Source organism: Wyeomyia smithii, chromosome 2, assembly GCF_029784165.1.
Source record: "Wyeomyia smithii strain HCP4-BCI-WySm-NY-G18 chromosome 2, ASM2978416v1, whole genome shotgun sequence".
In the NCBI taxonomy this organism is placed as follows: domain Eukaryota; kingdom Metazoa; phylum Arthropoda; class Insecta; order Diptera; family Culicidae; genus Wyeomyia; species Wyeomyia smithii.
Genome location: NC_073695.1, coordinates 143,773,231 through 143,792,451, shown reverse-complemented (window position 1 = coordinate 143,792,451; position 19,221 = coordinate 143,773,231). Strand labels below are relative to the sequence as shown.

General features: G+C 39.9%; 1 pseudogene; it reads left to right on the top strand.

Moving 5' to 3' along the window:
- The first annotated feature begins 15,032 nt into the window (after positions 1-15,032).
- LOC129720011 (m7GpppX diphosphatase-like) lies at positions 15,033-15,841 on the top strand (annotated as a pseudogene).
- The last annotated feature ends 3,380 nt before the right edge of the window (positions 15,842-19,221 follow it).

Below are 19,221 nucleotides of genomic sequence, written 5' to 3'. Positions count from 1 at the left end.
GCTCAGAGCACTCTTTGTCCCACCATTTGTTGGGAGGGCGCTGTCTAATCGTTACCCCGGGTATCGGTTTCGTCTGAGCTTGAGCCACGGCGTCGATTATCAAGCCAGCTAAGAACGCGTATTCTTCCTCCGGAGGAAGTTCCTCGTGAGTCTCGATAGATTGCGCTATAATAGACTCATAACACTTCCAATCAATATTACGTGTAAGGTCGTAGGAAATATTGATTGGGTTCGGGGGAGTTGAACCATTAGCAATTGATATAACGATCGTTGATTACTTTCCACCGGCAATCTAACGCTAGTGATGTCGAGCAAAGGGATAGGTCAAGCACGCTTTCACGTGCTGGAGGATTAGGTACACGTGTCGCTTCCCCAGTATTCAAAACTGTCATATTGAAGTCGTCGATCAAGTTACAGATTAAAGAAGATCGGTTGTCGTCGTACAGCGACCCCCATAGCGAACAGTGAGAATTAAAATCTCCCAATATCAAAAAAGGCGCGGGAAGCAACTCTGCTATATCAGTGAGATGCTTCTGTTCAATCCGCGCGGATGGAGGCATATATAACGAAACAAGGCATAGGTCTTTTCCATTCATATTCGTTTGAATGGCAACGACTTCAATATTCGAGATCGAGGGGAGGTCGATTCGGAAGAAGGAATAGCACTTTTTAATCCCTAAAAGTACCCCTCCACCGTGTGAGTCTCGATCTCGACGAATAATGTTAAAATCGTGGAAATTGAGTTGATCGTTTGAATTGAGAAAGGTTTCACAGAGCGCAAATGCGTCACAATTGTATGTATTTATTAAATGAGAAAATAGATCGAATTTGGGGATGATACTTCTGCAATTCCACTGTAATACAGTGATAAAATTCCTAACCTCTTTCGCCGTATTAGTCATCGAAAGATATGATAGCTGAAATGAGGGGCAGGTTGCTGCTAGTTGCATCAAAAAGGTTTTCACTGTAGGAAGAAGGGCAAGAAGAATATTTTGTAGGGGATCTGGTATGTTGAATGTTTTAAATATCCAGTCCACAATATCAGAAAATTTTATGAACCCTGTTTCTTTTTTATCTTCTGATCGAGAAATGGGTGCACGAGGGGTTTTTGGTGCCCCAGGAAGCGGTGGGTACTCCTGGTTTGATTTAAAATTAAAACCGGGAGGTACTTGCTTCGGTTTTTCTTCACCGCTTCCTTTTTGTGTTGGCTTATTGGTCATTCCGCTAGGGGTTATCTTGCGACCTTTGCGAGAAAGATTAGGAGAGTTGATCATTCTCCTCTTCCTAGATCCTTCTGGCAAGGCATAAGAACACCCTTCGACGGGATCGTCAGATGTACCCTCATCGGTTGGCAAAAAGGAAAAGATGTTTCCTGTCGAGGGTGGCTCAGCACTCTTCAGCATTTCTGCGAAAGAGCGCTTTGATCGTTCCTTGAGGGAACGCTTTATTTTTTCCTCGCGCTGTTTGTACGCGGGACACGCCGAAAGGTCATGCCGAGTTCTCTCGCAGTAAAGACACTTTTCAGTATCCTCACTGCAAGCGGTCTCAGCATGATTGCCTCCGCACTTGCTGCAGCGTGCCTTGTTGCAGCAGTAGGTGGCTGTATGACCTAACTGCTTGCAGTTTTGGCAATGCATGACCCGCGGTACGAACAGGCGTACAGGCAGACGAACCCTGTCCAAAGAGATGTAGTTCGGCAGTGCGGATCCGGCGAATGTTACACGGAAGGAATCCGAAAGGAAGAATTTCTTCTTCCCTTCTTCGATGGATACTGAATGCAATTGCTTGACATCCAGTATCTTTACATCTTGAATCAGGTGGTTCTTGAAGCAGCCAACCTCGTGACGCAAAATGTCATCGACCGTGAGGCTTCCTTCGGTAACCACACCGTCGATCTCCACGTCCTTGGCAGGGATGTACACGCGGTACTCTCTCGTGAAGAGCTCGTAGCTAGCAATTGCGTTTGCTTGCTTCAAGCTACTCACAACAACTCGCAGTTTGTTCGGTCTAACCTTTGTAATTTCGGTTACGTCCGAAAACTGTTTTGCCAGGTCCTTGCCGATTTGAATTATATTTAGAGGCTTCTTTATGGGCCTGAAGTAAACTACGAACGGACCTTTCGAAGCATCTGGGTAAGCTTTCACCCGTGTTGCCGGTACCCTTGGTACGGGGCTAGGTAGCGGGGAAGGTAGAGGGGAATTGATGGGGGAGATCTCAATCTCTTCCCCAGTTGTTTCCACATCCAGGAATAGTTGCACCTGCATGTCGTCCATTTTGCGGGAGCGTTACGCTCTACCGCACACAAACGATAAATATTCGAATGTGGGGGGGGGGGGTCAAGTAGTTGCTATTTAATTTTAAAAACAATTTCTCAAACTACAATGGATCAAAATAAAAAAAAAGGCAGTAATACTAATACTAATAACAATAGTAATAATAATAATAATAACAATAATAATAATAATAATAGTAATAATAATAATACAAATAATAATTATAGTAATAATAATTATAATAATAACAATAATAATAATACTATACGTCTAAGTCACGACCTCACGGCTGATAGTAGGATTAATCGAGCGTCTCCGCAGAACAAACAATGACGATCCAGCTTCGTGTTGTGACACAGTGGCCGTATCCTACACGCGACCTTGTAGATGCCACTTGTAGTTGACTTCCACTCGCTCGATCGTATGGTGGTCCGTGCTGCTAGCGGGGTAACAGCGGTGCGGGAGAATTATTCTTGCTGATATATCAGCTGCGTATCGTATCACTGGCGGGGTAGCCTGCCCCTACCAGTGTGCAGAAGATGTTTCTGCCGATAAACTACCGGCTATTGTTATCGCGCAGCACAAGAACTAATCGACAAAAAAACACCCGTACGATAACTCGTGAATTGTTATTTTGCAAACTCAAACGGAGATGAACAATTTGCGTCTAATCGAGACGAAAGCAAAACAACGAATGCATATATATATATATATATATATATATATATATATATATATATATATATATATATATATATATATATATATATATATATATATATATATATATATATATATATATATATATATATATATATATATATATATATATATATATATATATATATATATATATATATACATATATATATATATATATATATATATATATATATATATATATATATATATACATATATATATATATATATATATATATATATATATATATATATATATATATATATATATATATATATATATATATATATATATATATATTTTGTACGCTTTTTTATATTATTGAATGTTTTTAGCTTTCGTAGTTAAGTTAATGTAATTGTAGGAAAGTTATTAAACCTACTTGTCAAGGAAAAAAAGGAAATAAACAAAATTAAAAAAAAAACTTAAAACTATCTTACTGACTATAAAGTGAGCTAATCGTTGCAATTGAGGATTGCAACGATTTTTGTCGGAATTTGTTGATAATTTGGCTTGACATATTTTCTAATGTTTCTACATTAGTGAGCCTATGTAGCTCGTTCGTGCTAAACCAGGGAGGACGCTTAAAAATCATTTTCAAAAGTTTATTCTGAATCCTTTGAAATGTCTTCTTCCTGGTTGTACAACAACTTGTCCAGATGGGAACTGCATATAACATTGCTGGCCTAAATATTTGTTTGTAAATTAACAGTTTATTCTTGAGACAAACTCTAGAATTCCTGTTGATAAGAGGATATACTTATTGCACTTTGACTGGATATTTTCAATGCGCTTCTTGAAAGTAAGATTCTTATAATAAATTAGCCCTAAGTGTTTAACTTGATCAGACCAATTTAAGACCACACCGTTCATCTTAATAACGTGGTTATGGATGGGTTTGAGAAATTAAACTCTTGGCTTATTAGGAAAAATAATTAACTGTGTTTTAGAAGCATTAGGGGAAATCTACCATTTCTGCAAGTATGAAGAAAATATATCTAAACTTTTTTGTAGCCGACTGCATATAACACGAAAGCTTTTTCCTTTTGCGGAAATGCTTGTATCGTCACAAAACAGAGATTTCCGACAACCTGGTGGTAAATCAGGAAGATCAGAAGTAAAAATGTTATATAAGATTGGGCCCAAGATACTCCCCTGAGGCACACCAGGTCTAACAGGCAATCTATTAGATTTACCATTTAGATAGTTAACCTGAAGAGTGCGGTCAGTTAAATAACTTTGTATCATTTTTGTAAGGTAAAGCGGAAAACTGAAATTTGACATTTTAGCTATCAAACCTTTATGCCAAACACTGTCGAATGCCTTCTCTATATCTAGTAGAGCTGCTCCAGTCGAATAGCCTTCAGACTAATTAGTTCGAATCATATTTGTTACTCTAAGTAATTGATGAGTAGTGGAATGCCCATGGCGAAAACAAAACTGCTCATTTGTAAAAAATGAGTTCTCATTAATATGTGTTATCATTCTGAGAATTATTCTTTCAAAAAGTTTGCTAATAGAGGAAAGTAAACTAATTGGTCGATAACTTGAAGCCTCAGCTGGATGCTTTTCGGGTTTTAAAATTGGAGTGACTTTGACATTTTTCCATTTCGTATGAAAATGTGCTAGTGCAAAGCATCTGTTAAAAATTTTTACCAAGAAATTTAGAGAGTTTTCGGGAAGTCTTTTGATGAGGATATAGAAAATCCCATCATCTCCTGGTGCTTTCACGTTTTTGAATTTTTTGGGAATAGTTCGCACCTCATTCAAGTTTGTTTTCAATACCTCTTCAGAAAGAAATTCTTGGGTGGTGATCTGATCATACTTTTGATTTACTTCATTTTCAATAGGACTTACTACGTTCAAATTGGAGTTATGAACACTCTCAAACTGCTGAGCAAGTTTTTGAGATTTTTGTTCATTCGTTAGAAAAATGTAATCACCATCTTTAAGGACTGGAATGGGCTTCGAAGGTTTCTTAAGAACCTTCGAAAGCTTCCAGAAAGGTTTTGAACAAGGTTTTAGTTGTTCAACTTCTCTCATGAAATTCTCATTTCGCAAGAGAGTGAATCTATGTTTAATTTCCTCTTGTAATTCTTGAAAAATAATTTTCAAAGCAGGATCACGAGATCTTTGGTATTGACGTCTTCGTATGATCTTCAAACGTATAAGAAGTTGAAGTTCACTGTCAATAATTGGTGCATTAAATTTCACTCGAGCCTTAGGAACTGATAAATTCCGGGCATTGAGTATTAAGCTGCTAAAATTATCTAATGCTCTGTCAATGTCAGCACTATTTTGTAAAATAATATCATCATTCAAATTTTCTTCGATCGTAGAACGATATCTAACCCAATTAGTCTTGAGATAATTTAACACAGATCTAGTGGGATTTAAAATAGTTTCATGGGGAATAGAAAATGTTATGGGAAGATGATCAGAATCAAAGTCAGCATGAGTTAATAAATCACTGCATGAATGACTTTGATTTGTTAGTACCAAATCAATTGTAGATGGATTCCTTGTGACGTCACACCCTGCGAAGAACCCAATGCTCCGTCACGAGCCTTATAATTAAAATTAAATTTTGTCCCTAGGAGGGCATAGCCTTCTGCTATGCTTTAGTCAGGCGAAACATTTGGTTCCCTTGACAGAGGACCGCGAACGGCTCTGTCAACACTCTATGTATCAACAGATTATGCCACAGGTGGCAAAGAACTTCGCGCAGCCTTCTGCTGTGCCACCGGCAAACAAACTCAACCAAAATAAACAAGTTTTGTGTTATAAACAAAACGCCGCCTGTACTTTAGCAGTACTAGATTAGGTTAAGAGATTAGTAAGGTAAACAGAGAGTGGAGAAAGTCTCTCTCTCTGAGTTACCGGTAGGGTATATTTAGGTAGTGATGTACGAAAATAAAGTCAGTTAGTCCACGTTAATCTGTGTGTATTAATTCCGCGCCAATTGCGCGTACAGGGTTTTCTGGAGAAAGTCCTGGTAGGTTATACCCAGGAAATAGGTATACCTACACATGTGGTGACAGCGAAGAAAGAAAAACAAAACGCCAGTTCTGACTGAGTGAGTATGAAAACCGAGAGGACCCATTCAGTGTCATTTAAAACGCGATCGTAGCCATTCGTACGGTTGGGGAGGCTCGTGTGTGTCTTTCTTTTGGTGATCGTGCATTTCAGCTGGTGTGAACTGAGTTGGTGGCAAACCCAAGCGAGTGACATTCGTATGCGGGGAAAAGGTGCTGTGTTTTGCTGCTGAAGACGACTTGTAAAGTGCGATCGTTTGTTCATGTAAGTGTCAGTTTCGACGTTGGCAGATATTCGATATAGTGAATTGTCGTATTAAGAAGGTGCCGAAGTTACGTAGTGGAAATTGAAGTCAACGACGATGACCGGCCCTGTGCCAAGGATACTCGGGTGAGTGAGTCATTTCCTTTTTTTTTTTATTATTATGCGGCATATTGCAAAAGCAGAATAGGTGTTAGACGGTTATGACCATAAATATAAAAAGAGCTTAAGGATTATGTCTACCAGGAGTACCATAATCTGAGCAATAACATAAACCGGCCGAGAACGCGGGCGGCAGTCGCTAATAGAAGAAAATTATTAAGCGACGCTTTAAACGACTTTTCGGAAATTTTAAAAGAGTATGAAAATTCGAATTTAACGCCAGAACATTGGAATAGATTAACAGATCAGTACACACTTGTTCAATCGAAAGTGTGTCTGGCATTGAAAATCTTAAATAACTCGGCGATTGTTCCTGAACCAAACAGAAATAGAAGATTATCAGAAAATTGTCTTGAGTTTGAGACATCAGATCTTGCAGAAGATCAGTTGGCGAACTTAGAGCGATCGGTGATTTTTAAAGATCCCCCGCTTTCATCGACCCTTGTAGAAACTCAGGAATCAAGGGAGGAGAAGCACGACGGAGAGCGCGGAAACCGCGCAAGCGCACTTGAACAATTAGAAAAATTAGAAGAAGAATTTGTTAAAAAAAGCCTCCAAATCAGCGAGGTAGAAATTCAAGACACACCCAGTTTTGGGGATCATATCGAAAATTTAAAAAACATATTCTGTAGAAGCAGTTTTATTATCGGGAAACAACTAAATAAAATAAATATGAGCCGAGCGGCAGATTACGTTTTCCCGAAGGCGGATGCACTGCAATGCATCCCAGAATTCAAGGGACACAAAGATGAACTGGAAGCGTTCCTATACCATGTTCAGCATTTTGCAGACGAAATCCCAGAAAACGGGTCACACAGTGCACTAATTTATGTAGTCCTACTAAAACTAAAAGGCAAAGCAGCGGCAGTTTTGCCTCGGATCAAGGCGGAGAGCTGGCCAGAGGTCAAACGCAACTTGATCAAAGAATTCGGTTCCATTGAGAACATCGAGTCGGTAATAAAACGGATCGAAACGCTACGACAGGAACTGAGCGAAGATTACAGCGCATATAAAAGGAGAACGATAGAGATAAAAGAATTGCTGGATACATTTGAAAAGAACCAGGAGGGTACAGCGGGTTCTGCAATGGAAAGAAGCCTCAGGATTCATTTTATTGGGGGTTTGCGGAATTCACATCTGAAGTTAATGGCGGGAGGAAACAAGAAATTGAGCTTAGACGAGCTGCTGGACCTACTGGAGGAACGAGGGGAGGAATGCGAACAACTCGCGGATGTAGAAAACAGACTACGCTGTTTGGATCTACTGGAGCAAGAGAAAGAGAGAGGCGGTAGGCGCTGGCAACCGAATGGGACAGGTAGTAACACCCAAGGAGGAGGCCGGGATGGTTTCAACGGAGCCGGGAGCTCGCAGAACAGGGGCAATGAGCGATTTAGCAATCGCCAGCGGCAGATCAATTATACACGAAATAACGAGGCCCAAGATTACAGACAGCAGCCAGGTGGGAACAGCAGCAGCACCAACAACTACAATTACAATAACAATCGTAACTACAGGGAAAACGCTTATAGGGGAAACGAGCGACAACAAAATAACGGGAACTACGGAAGCCAGTCAGGAGCGGGTGGTCTAATCAGGGTAAAAACCTTGGCAGCAACCAAACCAACCAACATAATAATAACGATCGCTACCGAGGTTCACAGGGAGCGCGTTGGAACGGGTACATACACCAAACCGAATCGCAAGATTGGCGGGTTGCCGCTCGGAATAACAACCAGCAAAGCAATCGAAATAGTTACAATAATGATGGGTATGACAACAATCGATATAATGACCGCCAGTATCACCACCATGATGATGGTTTTAATTACGGCAACAATAGAGGAAGATCGCCCGGGCGCGGAAATTACAATAATAATAATGGTAGATATAATGATGCGTACAATCGCCAATTTCGAAGCCGAGGCTACGAGCGCTACCAACAATCAAAAAACTAGGTCGCTGGGGGCCCGACGGCAACGCCAGCCGGGCACCCCGACCGATGAATAGGAATAATTTTGTAAGGAACAAATTTAACAAACCGGTCGAGAACATTACTCCCAATGTTGGGAATGAGCACGATATTTTTCCAAATTATTCCAGGTGGAGTGACGATGAGACGCACGGTTGTTCACAATATGTGTTAAGTATAAATCAGCCCAATGGAGGGGCGAAGAACTCGGGGAACGAAAATCATGGGATAAAGGACCCGTTTGCGAAAGAATACTTTAGCGATGATTTCGCGGAACTATGTCAGGACGTCGATTGGCGGAGAATCACTGACGAGCCCAGCCACATAGAGATAACGGACTGGAGAACAGCATGTAACCACATACGGGACAATAGTGCCTGTGTGGCGAAGCGAGTCTACTTTGACACCAGCCGGCGGCTTATGATTACATTGCTGGCAAAACAAAATGTGCAGCAAACGCTGGACTTGATTTTGGACACAGGCGCGTGCGCGAATATGTTAAGCATGCATGTTGCAGAGAAATTGAATGTGCATGTAAACAGACAAGACACAAACACTTTTGAGGGCATTGGTCGCGGGATCGTGCGAACCTTAGGAACGGTTATCCTGGATTTATTAGTCGGGAACTTTTTGATTCCGGCAGAGTTTCACCTGATGAACGGTTTACCGGCGGACGGCATTCGGGGTAGAATTTTTGAAAAAAACACACCCTCCAGATAGGGAATAACTTCGACTATATTGTGTTTAAAAAACACGGCAATAGGGGTCCGGATAGTTTGGGCCCATGGAGCGTGCCTAGAGAGGAAGCCCTTAGTCGGCATGTGTTTTTAGCGGCCAGAAATAGAGTCATGGTGCAAAGCCAACTAAGAAACAACATCGTTAATGAGAATGCCACAGCCTGCGTGGAACCTAGAGAGGGTCCCAACATAGGGGGAGAAATACCCCATACGTATGAGGGGCCGAAGGACACACCTCGTGACAGGGAAAATACGATAATGACCGAGTTAGATCTTAACTCTAGGCTAGATTATGACCTATTAGAACATAAACTAACACCAGAGTCAAAAGGAAATGCAAGAATTGAAAAACTACGGCAAGTGCTGAATTTGGCGCACTTGCCTGATAGAGAATTCAGGACAGTGAAGAATATGGTCGAAAGCTATGCGGATATATTCTTTTTCGAGGGCGACAAGTTAACTACTACTGACGCCGCCGTACACACGATAGAAACTTCATCGGAGGTGCCTATTAATAAACGGCAATATAGATTTCCGGAGGCCACGAAACGACACAATAATAAAGAAATCGAGGAAATGAGGGTGCAGGGAATTATTAGGCCCAGCACTAGTCCCTGGAATGCACCGGTATTATGTGTACCAAAAAAACCGGATGCTGACGGTAATAAAAGATACAGAATTGTGGTAGACTTTAGATCATTGAACGAAGTTACCAAGCCGTTTGTATACCCAATACCTCTTATAAATGAGATATTGGATAATGTTGGAGGAGCAAAATATTTCTCCTCAATTGATTTAAATTCGGGTTTCTATCAAGTCCCGATCGACCGCCGAGATGCGGCTAAAACGGCGTTTTCCACTCCCAAAGGCCACTTCGAATTTACACGAATGCCGATGGGGTTAAAGAACAGTTCCTCAACATTCCAAAAACTTATGAATACTGTTCTTTTTGAGATAGGGGATGTAAAAGCATTTGTCTACCGCGATGATATTATAGTTTTCGGTGACACTATCACTGACCATAATGATAGTTTGCGAAAAGTATTACAAGCCTTGCGTAAACATAACTTAAAAATAGAACCGTCTAAGTGTCAGTTTTTGAAAAAGGAACTGGAGTATTTGGGTCATGTCGTTAATGAAGAAGGCATAAAACCCACCAATGCAAATATTAGGGCCATTCAGAGCCTTAAACCACCCACAAACGTGAAAGGTATAAGATCATTTTTGGGAACAGTAAATTTTTACGGGAAGTTTATCCCCAACATCGCGGAGAAGCGCAAGCCGCTGAATGATTTGTTGAAGAAAGACGCTAAATTTGTGTGGGGAAAAGAATGTCAGGAAGCGTTCGAATTCCTTAGAAACGCGCTGATTACAGAGCCAGTTTTAGTCCGGCCAGATTATCAAGACACTTTTGTTATTACGACAGACGCTAGCAATTATGCTATTGGAGCCGTCCTGTCGAATGAAAAATCCATGCACCAGCCGATCGCGTTCGCGAGTCGTGCACTTGTAGGTGCAGAGACCAGATATCATATCATAGAAAAGGAACTATTGGCGATTGTATGGGCCATAGAATATTTCAAACATTACATTTTTGGTCAAAAGTTTATCGTTTACACGGACCACAGACCACTTATAGCGATTTGGAGGCTCAAAGAGACATCTCCAACGCTGACAAGATTTAGACTAAAGTTGCAGGGTTTGGAATGCAGCATCAGGTATAAACAAGGTAGCGAAAATATAGTCGCCGATTTTTTGTCACGTTTGTCAGATGGGACGTGTCAGGGGCAAGAAAGTTCACCCCACAGGCAGATAGCCATGATTCCGCGCCAGCAGAAACGCCTGCTAGAGCAGCAGAAGAACGCTCCGGATGATTTGAACGGCACAATACAAGATTTGAGTGCCATAGACATTGCGGACATCGCTGTGGACAAGGATGAGCAACAACTCGTCAACATTTCATATGATGACTTTTCACAGGCATTATCAAATGACCTGATACCAAGTGAGACGGTGGAAGTATCGAAGAGAATATTGGACGAGAGGAATATCGAAGCTCGTCTTGTCATTTTGAACAGTCGGACGGCGTACAGAGAACTTCAGACACTGTATCAGCTGTCACCAGCACTAAAAGATTACGTCGAGGATGGTGTACTCAAATTTAAAGACAAGAAAGTAGGCGGTTTCATAGTAGACGGCAGCGAAAATTCGTTAATCGATTGCCGGAAATTTTTTTCTCAATTTTTGAATAGCTTCAATAAGAGCCCCGCGGCAGTAAAGGCAGCCGGGGTCATTCACCTAATATCCTTCAGAAAAATCAAGCAGCAGGAGGTTCTGCAAATGATTCAGTTCCTAGCGGGTAAGCTAGAAAAACAATTAATACTATATAATGCTAATAGCGAGCGTACAGTAATTGCGCCAGATCAAGGGGAAACAATTTTAAAGGAATTTCACGATGCACCCTTAGGAGGGCACGTAGGAGCGCGACGAATGCGCCAGAGAATTGGCACACTTTTTACGTGGGCTACGATGAAACGGGATATCGAGAACTACGTTCGGCAGTGTGATTCCTGCCAAAAGAACAAAATTGGAAGATCAAACAAGATACCGATGCAGATCACCACAACCGCATCGGAGCCATTCGAGAAATTATACATGGATATAGTAGTGTTACCCGAGTCCGATATGGGAAACCGTTATGGTCTAGTCATGCAGGATGACTTGACGAGATACCTAATTGTCGCTCCAATGGAGAATCAAGAAAGCCAGACGGTAGCCAAGACCTTCGTAGAAAATTACATTTGTAAATTCGGTGCCCCGTTGGAACTAGTCACAGACAACGGCGCAAATTTTGTGAGCTCACTGATGAAAGAGGTGTGCAAAATTTTAAAGATCAAGAAAATTACTACTAGCCCGTATCATCCACAAGCTAACTTGGTAGAGAGATCAAACCGCGAGTTAAAAACGTATTTGAGACAATTTATTGGCGGAAAGCCGCACACATGGGACGAGTTGTTACCGTTTTTCACGTTTGAATATAATACATTAGTAAACTCGTCCACAGGGTATACGCCGTTCGAATTATTGTACGGACGGATAGCTCGAATCCCGACTTCAATCTATAAGCGGAACGGAGTGGAGAAGATGACATATGATGCATACACACATGAAATGAAGAAAATATTTTACGATTTACATGCAAACGCACAAGCCAACCTGAAAAGGAGTAAAGAGAACCGCAAACAAATTTACGACAGATCATCTAATGATTACAAACCCATGTGGGGTGAACAAGTATTAGTGAAGGCCGTAGCGACTAGTGCAGGCCAAAAGCTTCAGAACATATGGAGAGGACCATATGAAGTAGTGGACATTCCGAGCGAAATGACCACAGTAATTAGAAACGGCAATCGTTTAGAAAAAGTTCATAATAACCGGCTTAAGCGTTATTATGACTGAATATATGAACTTAAACTATGCTTTCAAGGTTAACGGACAGAATATATTTAATGAAATACGATATTGGATGGCATGAGTTATAATAGCAAGCACCTAAAACTGTATAAAAAAAGTAAGGTGGGAGTAAAATATAGGCGTGAAGAAATACGAAAAGTCGCCGAAAAAGATGAATGATTTTATTGACGGGAGTCCATAAACAGAACCAAACGGAAAAAAGTATACTGGAATAAAGGCGTGAAGAAATACGAAAAGTCGCCGAAAAACTTGAATGATTTTATTGACGGGAATTAATAGGCAGAACCAAACGGAAGAAAGCATACTGAAGTAAAGGCGTGAAGAAATGGAATAAGTCGCCGAAAAAGATATACAGCCTTTGATGATATTAGTCAAATGGCATGACACAGTTGAAAAAATTCAAATACGAATGAAGGCGTGAGGGACGAGGAACCCCGCCGATAAAGGTTAAATAAACAAAAAACTTGGGGAATTTAAATTACTAGAATGATCTGGATGGTTGTAATGGATAAAAAAAGTTGGAAGAATTTAGAACAGCATTTGTTATCTTTTGTAAAATGCAAATGTTAACATGGGAAAGAAATTATAGTGGACAAAAGACCTCATGAAAACGAGGTTTGATAGCTATTGGCTTAATAGGAAAACTAAGAAGAAAATCGATGGATGCTGTATTGGGAATTTTTTTTGCGATGGAGACAACAATAGAACTAGGAAAGACATTTGAAAAGAGGGCTGAACTTTCCAGACGAAAAGACTACTGACTTTAAGGGATTCGAACTATTCTTTCATTAGTTAAGGTTGTGTGAGTGTATACATCGGAAGTAATTAACCCGGAATGGTTGAGGTGAGTGCTGACTGAAAGAGTAAACAAGGGAGTAATTAACCCAGAATGAGTGAGTGTGCGAGATTTTCCTTTTATTTCCTAACCTTCTTATCTTTCAGGAATCACTAGAGCGGGCGGTCGCACCTTCGGATGGAAGGGGGAGAGGAAATATGCAGACTACTGCATACCAGGAGAAGTGTAAGTAGTGTGTAAGTATGACAGTAACAAGAGACAATTCGAAAAGTAAATGATTACAGATTAAAAAGAGATTCAAGAGATTAGGGGAAAAAAAACGAGACAATTTTTATAATAAGATGATATGAGGTGTTAAGAACACGCCAGTTATTAGATGAACATTGTAAATGAAGACAGAAGAAAACGATAAATATTTAATCAACGCGGTTTGTACAATGAAAAGATTTATTTATGAATCAGACAGGACATACTCGACAAAGGAAAAGAAAAGATTGAACCAATGCGGTTTGTTCGATGAAACCATGATGAAACAAAAATAGAGAGATGAAAAAACAATACATTGTGCGGAAACAGATTTATTTTATTGAAAAACTTTATTAGAAGAAGGAGGAAAATATTTGGAAAGAACGCAAAATAAAGAAAATATGTAACCAAAGCAAAGAATTGATGCTATTTTTTAAAATTGCAGAAAGTTATTTGAACTCTTTTTGATGAAAAAAAAAAGGCGTTAATAATGGGCCATAAGACAAGTTAAACTGATATTTTAAAGCGGAAAGTAAAAGCCTAATACAGATAAATGGATTAATATGTGTCGAAATGATTTTAAATGTAAAAAAAAAACACCAAATATCAAAGTTAGAGAGTGCATAATGGAAAAGAAGTAAACAATGCACAATTGAATGTTATATTTGTAAAATCAGATGAATCAAATACTGAAATACTAAATCAAATGATGTACAACTTAGTAGGGGAAGAAAAACCAAAGTATGTCATCCGAACAAGAAGAGAAATACGGGCCTAGATTGTAAGTAGAAGCCTAGAGTAGATAATAGAATGTAGAATGTGTAGAATGAAGCCCGTACGCGAGTGAACAGTAATTTTAAACAGCAAGTGGAAAAAGTAACGAAACCAAAAAAAGAATTGATAAAATAATGGCAAAAATATAATGCACCACTTGCTAAGTAGGGCAACTAGCATCTAAGAATTGACAACGAGACGAGTTCCCGATCATCGATGACGACCGAGGTGATTACAATGGATGCTGAGATGGGAGCATACCATGATGCCCAGTACAGCGCGAAAAGGAAAGCAGACGGTTGCGTGGGGAGTCGAACGGCGGGTGTCTATGGTGAAAGATGGAGTGAACAATCCAACCAGCCGTAGCTACGATTTGGCAGGCTTCGTACCTGTTCGCATCCTGAACAATAACAGTACACACAAGAGCGTTTCACTGTTGGGGCATTTTGTAAGCCTATCGCGTGACGATTACGCGATCATTGTGTTGGAAAAGACGGCCTTCACTGAAGGGCAGCTGAAAAATCATAAGCGTCATCAAACGAGCACGGTGACGAAAGCTAATTCTGACGACGTCACGACGAACTTGTCGGAAGAACAGTGAAAGTGTGCAAAGTAGTGCAACTGGTGTTATAGCAGCCGTCGAAAGAAGTTTTTCCTCATCCACGTCCCAACTGAGGACGGAATTTGTTAATGATACCTACGGAAATTTTTTTGTGCGTTGCTGATCCGGAAGTAAATCAAATCAAGGTGACAATCATATATCCCGCTACTGAGAGGCATATTGTGAAATTTTCCACCCAAAAAAAGATATTTGGTGGAAGAAACTGCCCAAGATTATGAAACCGTGGCATTGCCTCATATACAAAAGGAGCAGCTAAGCTTAGAGTGGCTTTACAATATACTAGAGCATCGGAAAGAGAAGGATCGCATAGTTTTTGAGGATCCGTTAGAGGAAATTGGCTTCATATTGTTGCCGGATTTAGAATGGGATGGTAAAACATTGGAACAACTTTATCTACTCGCTTTAGTGCGCCAGCGAGGTATCAAGTCATTGCGGAATCTAAACGCTACTCATTTACCATTGCTGAAAAATATTCAAACACGTGGCATTGAAGCAATTAAAACACGTTACGGAATTAACGCTGATCAACTACGAATCTACATTCACTATCAACCCACATTTTACCACCCACACGTGCATTTCCCATATCTGAAGCACGACCCACCGGGTATTTATTGCGAGAAAAGTCACCTTCTAACATCGGTTATTGGGAATATCGAACTGCTACCAGACCATTACCGGAAAGTGACACTCTCTTGCGTTTTAAGTGAAAATGATAAACTGAACGTCAAATTTGAGGCAGCAAAGAGCAAACTGAATGAACCAGATGACACCACAACCAACCGATGAGAACCTCTACTGCCAGACGCACCCTCCCGTTTCAAACCCCCTGTAGCCCGTCGCTGGATTACGACAGCTGAACAGCAGATATCTTCACGACGCAGCGCATCAGGCGAGCAAGCAATTGTTAATTCTAAATAAGGAAAATGTCATGTATGATAATGTAAACTCAAAACGGTGCTACAGTTTTGAATAACAGAATTTCATTTGCCAGAGGAAAAAAAACATATTATTAAAAAACAACGGTGTATATAGTTCATAAAAACGCGAGAATAATTGTAATAAAAAAGAGAAAAACACACCTATCGGCCGTCAGGACGGACCGTGTGACCATTGTCCCTTCTAGATAATGGCCAACTAGGCGGGGTGGCAGATGTGACGTCACACCCTGCGAAGAACCCAATGCTCCGTCACGAGCCTTATAATTAAAATTAAATTTTGTCCCTAGGAGGGCATAGCCTTCTGCTATGCTTTAGTCAGGCGAAACATTTGGTTCCCTTGACAGAGGACCGCGAACGGCTCTGTCAACACTCTATGTATCAACAGATTATACCACAGGTGGCAAAGAACTTCGCGCAGCCTTCTGCTGTGCCACTGGCAAACAAACTCAACCAAAATAAACAAGTTTTGTGTTATAAACAAAACGCCGCCTGTACTTTAGCAGTACTAGATTAGGTTAAGAGATTAGTAAGGTAAACAGAGAGTGGAGAAAGTCTCTCTCTCTGAGTTACCGGTAGGGTATATTTAAGTAGTGATGTACGAAAATAAAGTCAGTTAGTCCACGTTAATCTGTGTGTATTAATTCCGCGCCAATTGCGCGTACAGGGTTTTCTGGAGAAAGTCCTGGTAGGTTATACCCAGGAAATAGGAAATAATCCATTGGAATTGCTTTGAGCATTATTCCAAGATTGATGTTTTGCATTAAAATCACCGATGATTAAAATTTTAGATTTATTTCTTGTGAGTTTTTGCAAATCTCCCTTGAAATAATTTTTTCGCTCAACAGTGCATTGAAAAGGCAAATACACTGCGGCTATAAATAAAATGCCAATACTTGTTTCGTTTTCAATTCCCAAACTCTCGATAAAATTGGTTTCAAGATGGGGTAAAACACGATGTTTTGTTCGACGGTGGATAACTATTGCAACTCCACCACCGGCAACATCAATTCTATCAAACCTATGAACCATGTAATTTGGGTTCTTTTTTAGTTTAATATTTGGCTTTAAAAGCGTTTCAGTCACAACTGCAATATGCATATCGTGGACTGTTAAAAAATTGAAAAATTCATCCTCTTTCGCTTTTAAAGAGCGAGCATTCCAATTTAGAAAATTTACAGCATTATTTAAAATCATTGCTGAATTTCAATTTCATAACAATATTAGTTGTACATTTTACCATTTGTACCTTCTTGAACAGCCTCGTACATCGAGTTACATTTCAACCAAACGGACATTAGCTGCAGCATGGATTGTTGTAGGTATTCAATCTTTTCTAAAGTTGGACTACCTAAATCAATACTGGCTGACTTTTCAGCACCAAACACGAATGGTTTGTTACTGTTTGAATTTGAAATATTACCTGTAAGGACACTGGCATATGAACAGGATTTTTTGTCTGAAATTTATCTGAATTTAAATTATTACCTACAGACACACCTGCTAATGAAAGTGCTGGTGATGCCTGAACAGTATTGAAAGTCTTTTGTATACCCACATCGACAACAGGTTGCTTAGAATTCCTACGTTGGCTGGAAGCAATAATTTTTGACCTTACAGGACAATCAAAGAAATTAGATTTGTGATTTCCCCCACAATTTACACATTTGAAACTATCAGGGGTCTCTTTCACGGGGCAGATATCTTTCGTGTGACTAGTGTCACCACCAATCTAACATTTTGCTGCCATATGGCAGTTTCGAGTTCCATGACCATAGGCTTTACAATTCCGACATCGAGTAAGATTATGGATTTCTCCATGTTTCTTGAAATTTTCCCACTTTATTCGCAAGTTAAATAAAACACGTGCTTTTTCCAAACATTTCAAATTATTTACTTTGGTACGATCAAAATGTACTAAGTAATTTTTCTGGTGTATTCCAGTTTGATTAATTTTGGCATTTGCCTTTCGTTTCATCAAAATTACTTGGTTGGGGGCAAAACCAAGTGATTCTGACAAACAATCTTTAATTTCCTCAATAGTTTGGTCATTTGAAAGACCTTTCAAAACAGTCTTAAACGGTCTCTCGTTTTTGGCATCAAAAGAATAAAATTTATACATCTTTCCAGTCAAATGCTGTAAAAGATGTTGATGGCCATCAAGAGATTCAGCCAAAATACGAATTTCGCCTTGGCGGCCAATTTGAAAATTAACTTTCACATCCGACAGAAACGATGAAAGCTCTGATCGAAACGCTTTAAAATTTGCTACAAATACCACAATAGGTGGAACTTTAACCTTCTTCATAACGGCTTTATGCTCAGTATGAGAAGTTCGGATTCCTTGATCCCCAACGGAAGAAAGAATATCATACCTGTTAGTCGAAATTTCATTGTCACTTGGAGGAGATGCCTCACGTTTCCTTGAAGCCGCATCAAAGCGAGCTTTTCTATTTTTTCTAGGCATAACTGGAAAACTTCACTACACTTTCACTTCACTATAGAATTTCAGTAGAAATATCTCAAACCAAATTTACTCACTAAACACTCGTTAACGTTAAAAAACAAATTTATTACTTTGCGTTTCAACAGGTAGTCTTTCAAAAAGATTGCCTGTTGAAAGCGAAAAACAAAATTTCAATATCTCTCGGTAGTCTAAAACTTAGCCTCGAGCTGTTGATAAAATGCGACCGTACTGTAGGACAGTTCAAGTCGATCTGAAACACTTCTGTTAATAATGACTCTCATTCTTTAGCTTCTACACTCGAACACCCCGTCACTACCGAGATCTCTGTATATTGTCAAAATTTTAACCGCATGCGAGGCGCTCACAAAATTAACCAAGTTCAAAAAATTTAGTTATTTTAGCAACCGAAACCAGCTGGGATGAGGCTATTTGCAGCGAAGAAGGCTTCGGTTGCTGATGTAATGTCTATAGAAATGACCGGAACTATCAATTATCTGAAATGAAATCCGGTGGGTTTAATTGCGGTGTCAGTAGACTTTAATTCAGTGTTTATCGACACCATTCAGTTCAAAGAGTTCGAACATGTTTGGGTGAAAGCAGAACTAGCAGGAGAGACACACGTATTTGTCTCTGTCTATTTCCCTCCAAACAATGCGCGTGAAGAAATTTTTGACAAGTTTTTTCACGTTGTTGAAAATATTGCATTTAAGTTTTACCTGAAGTGAAACTCCCACATATACGGTGATTTCAATCAACGCAACATT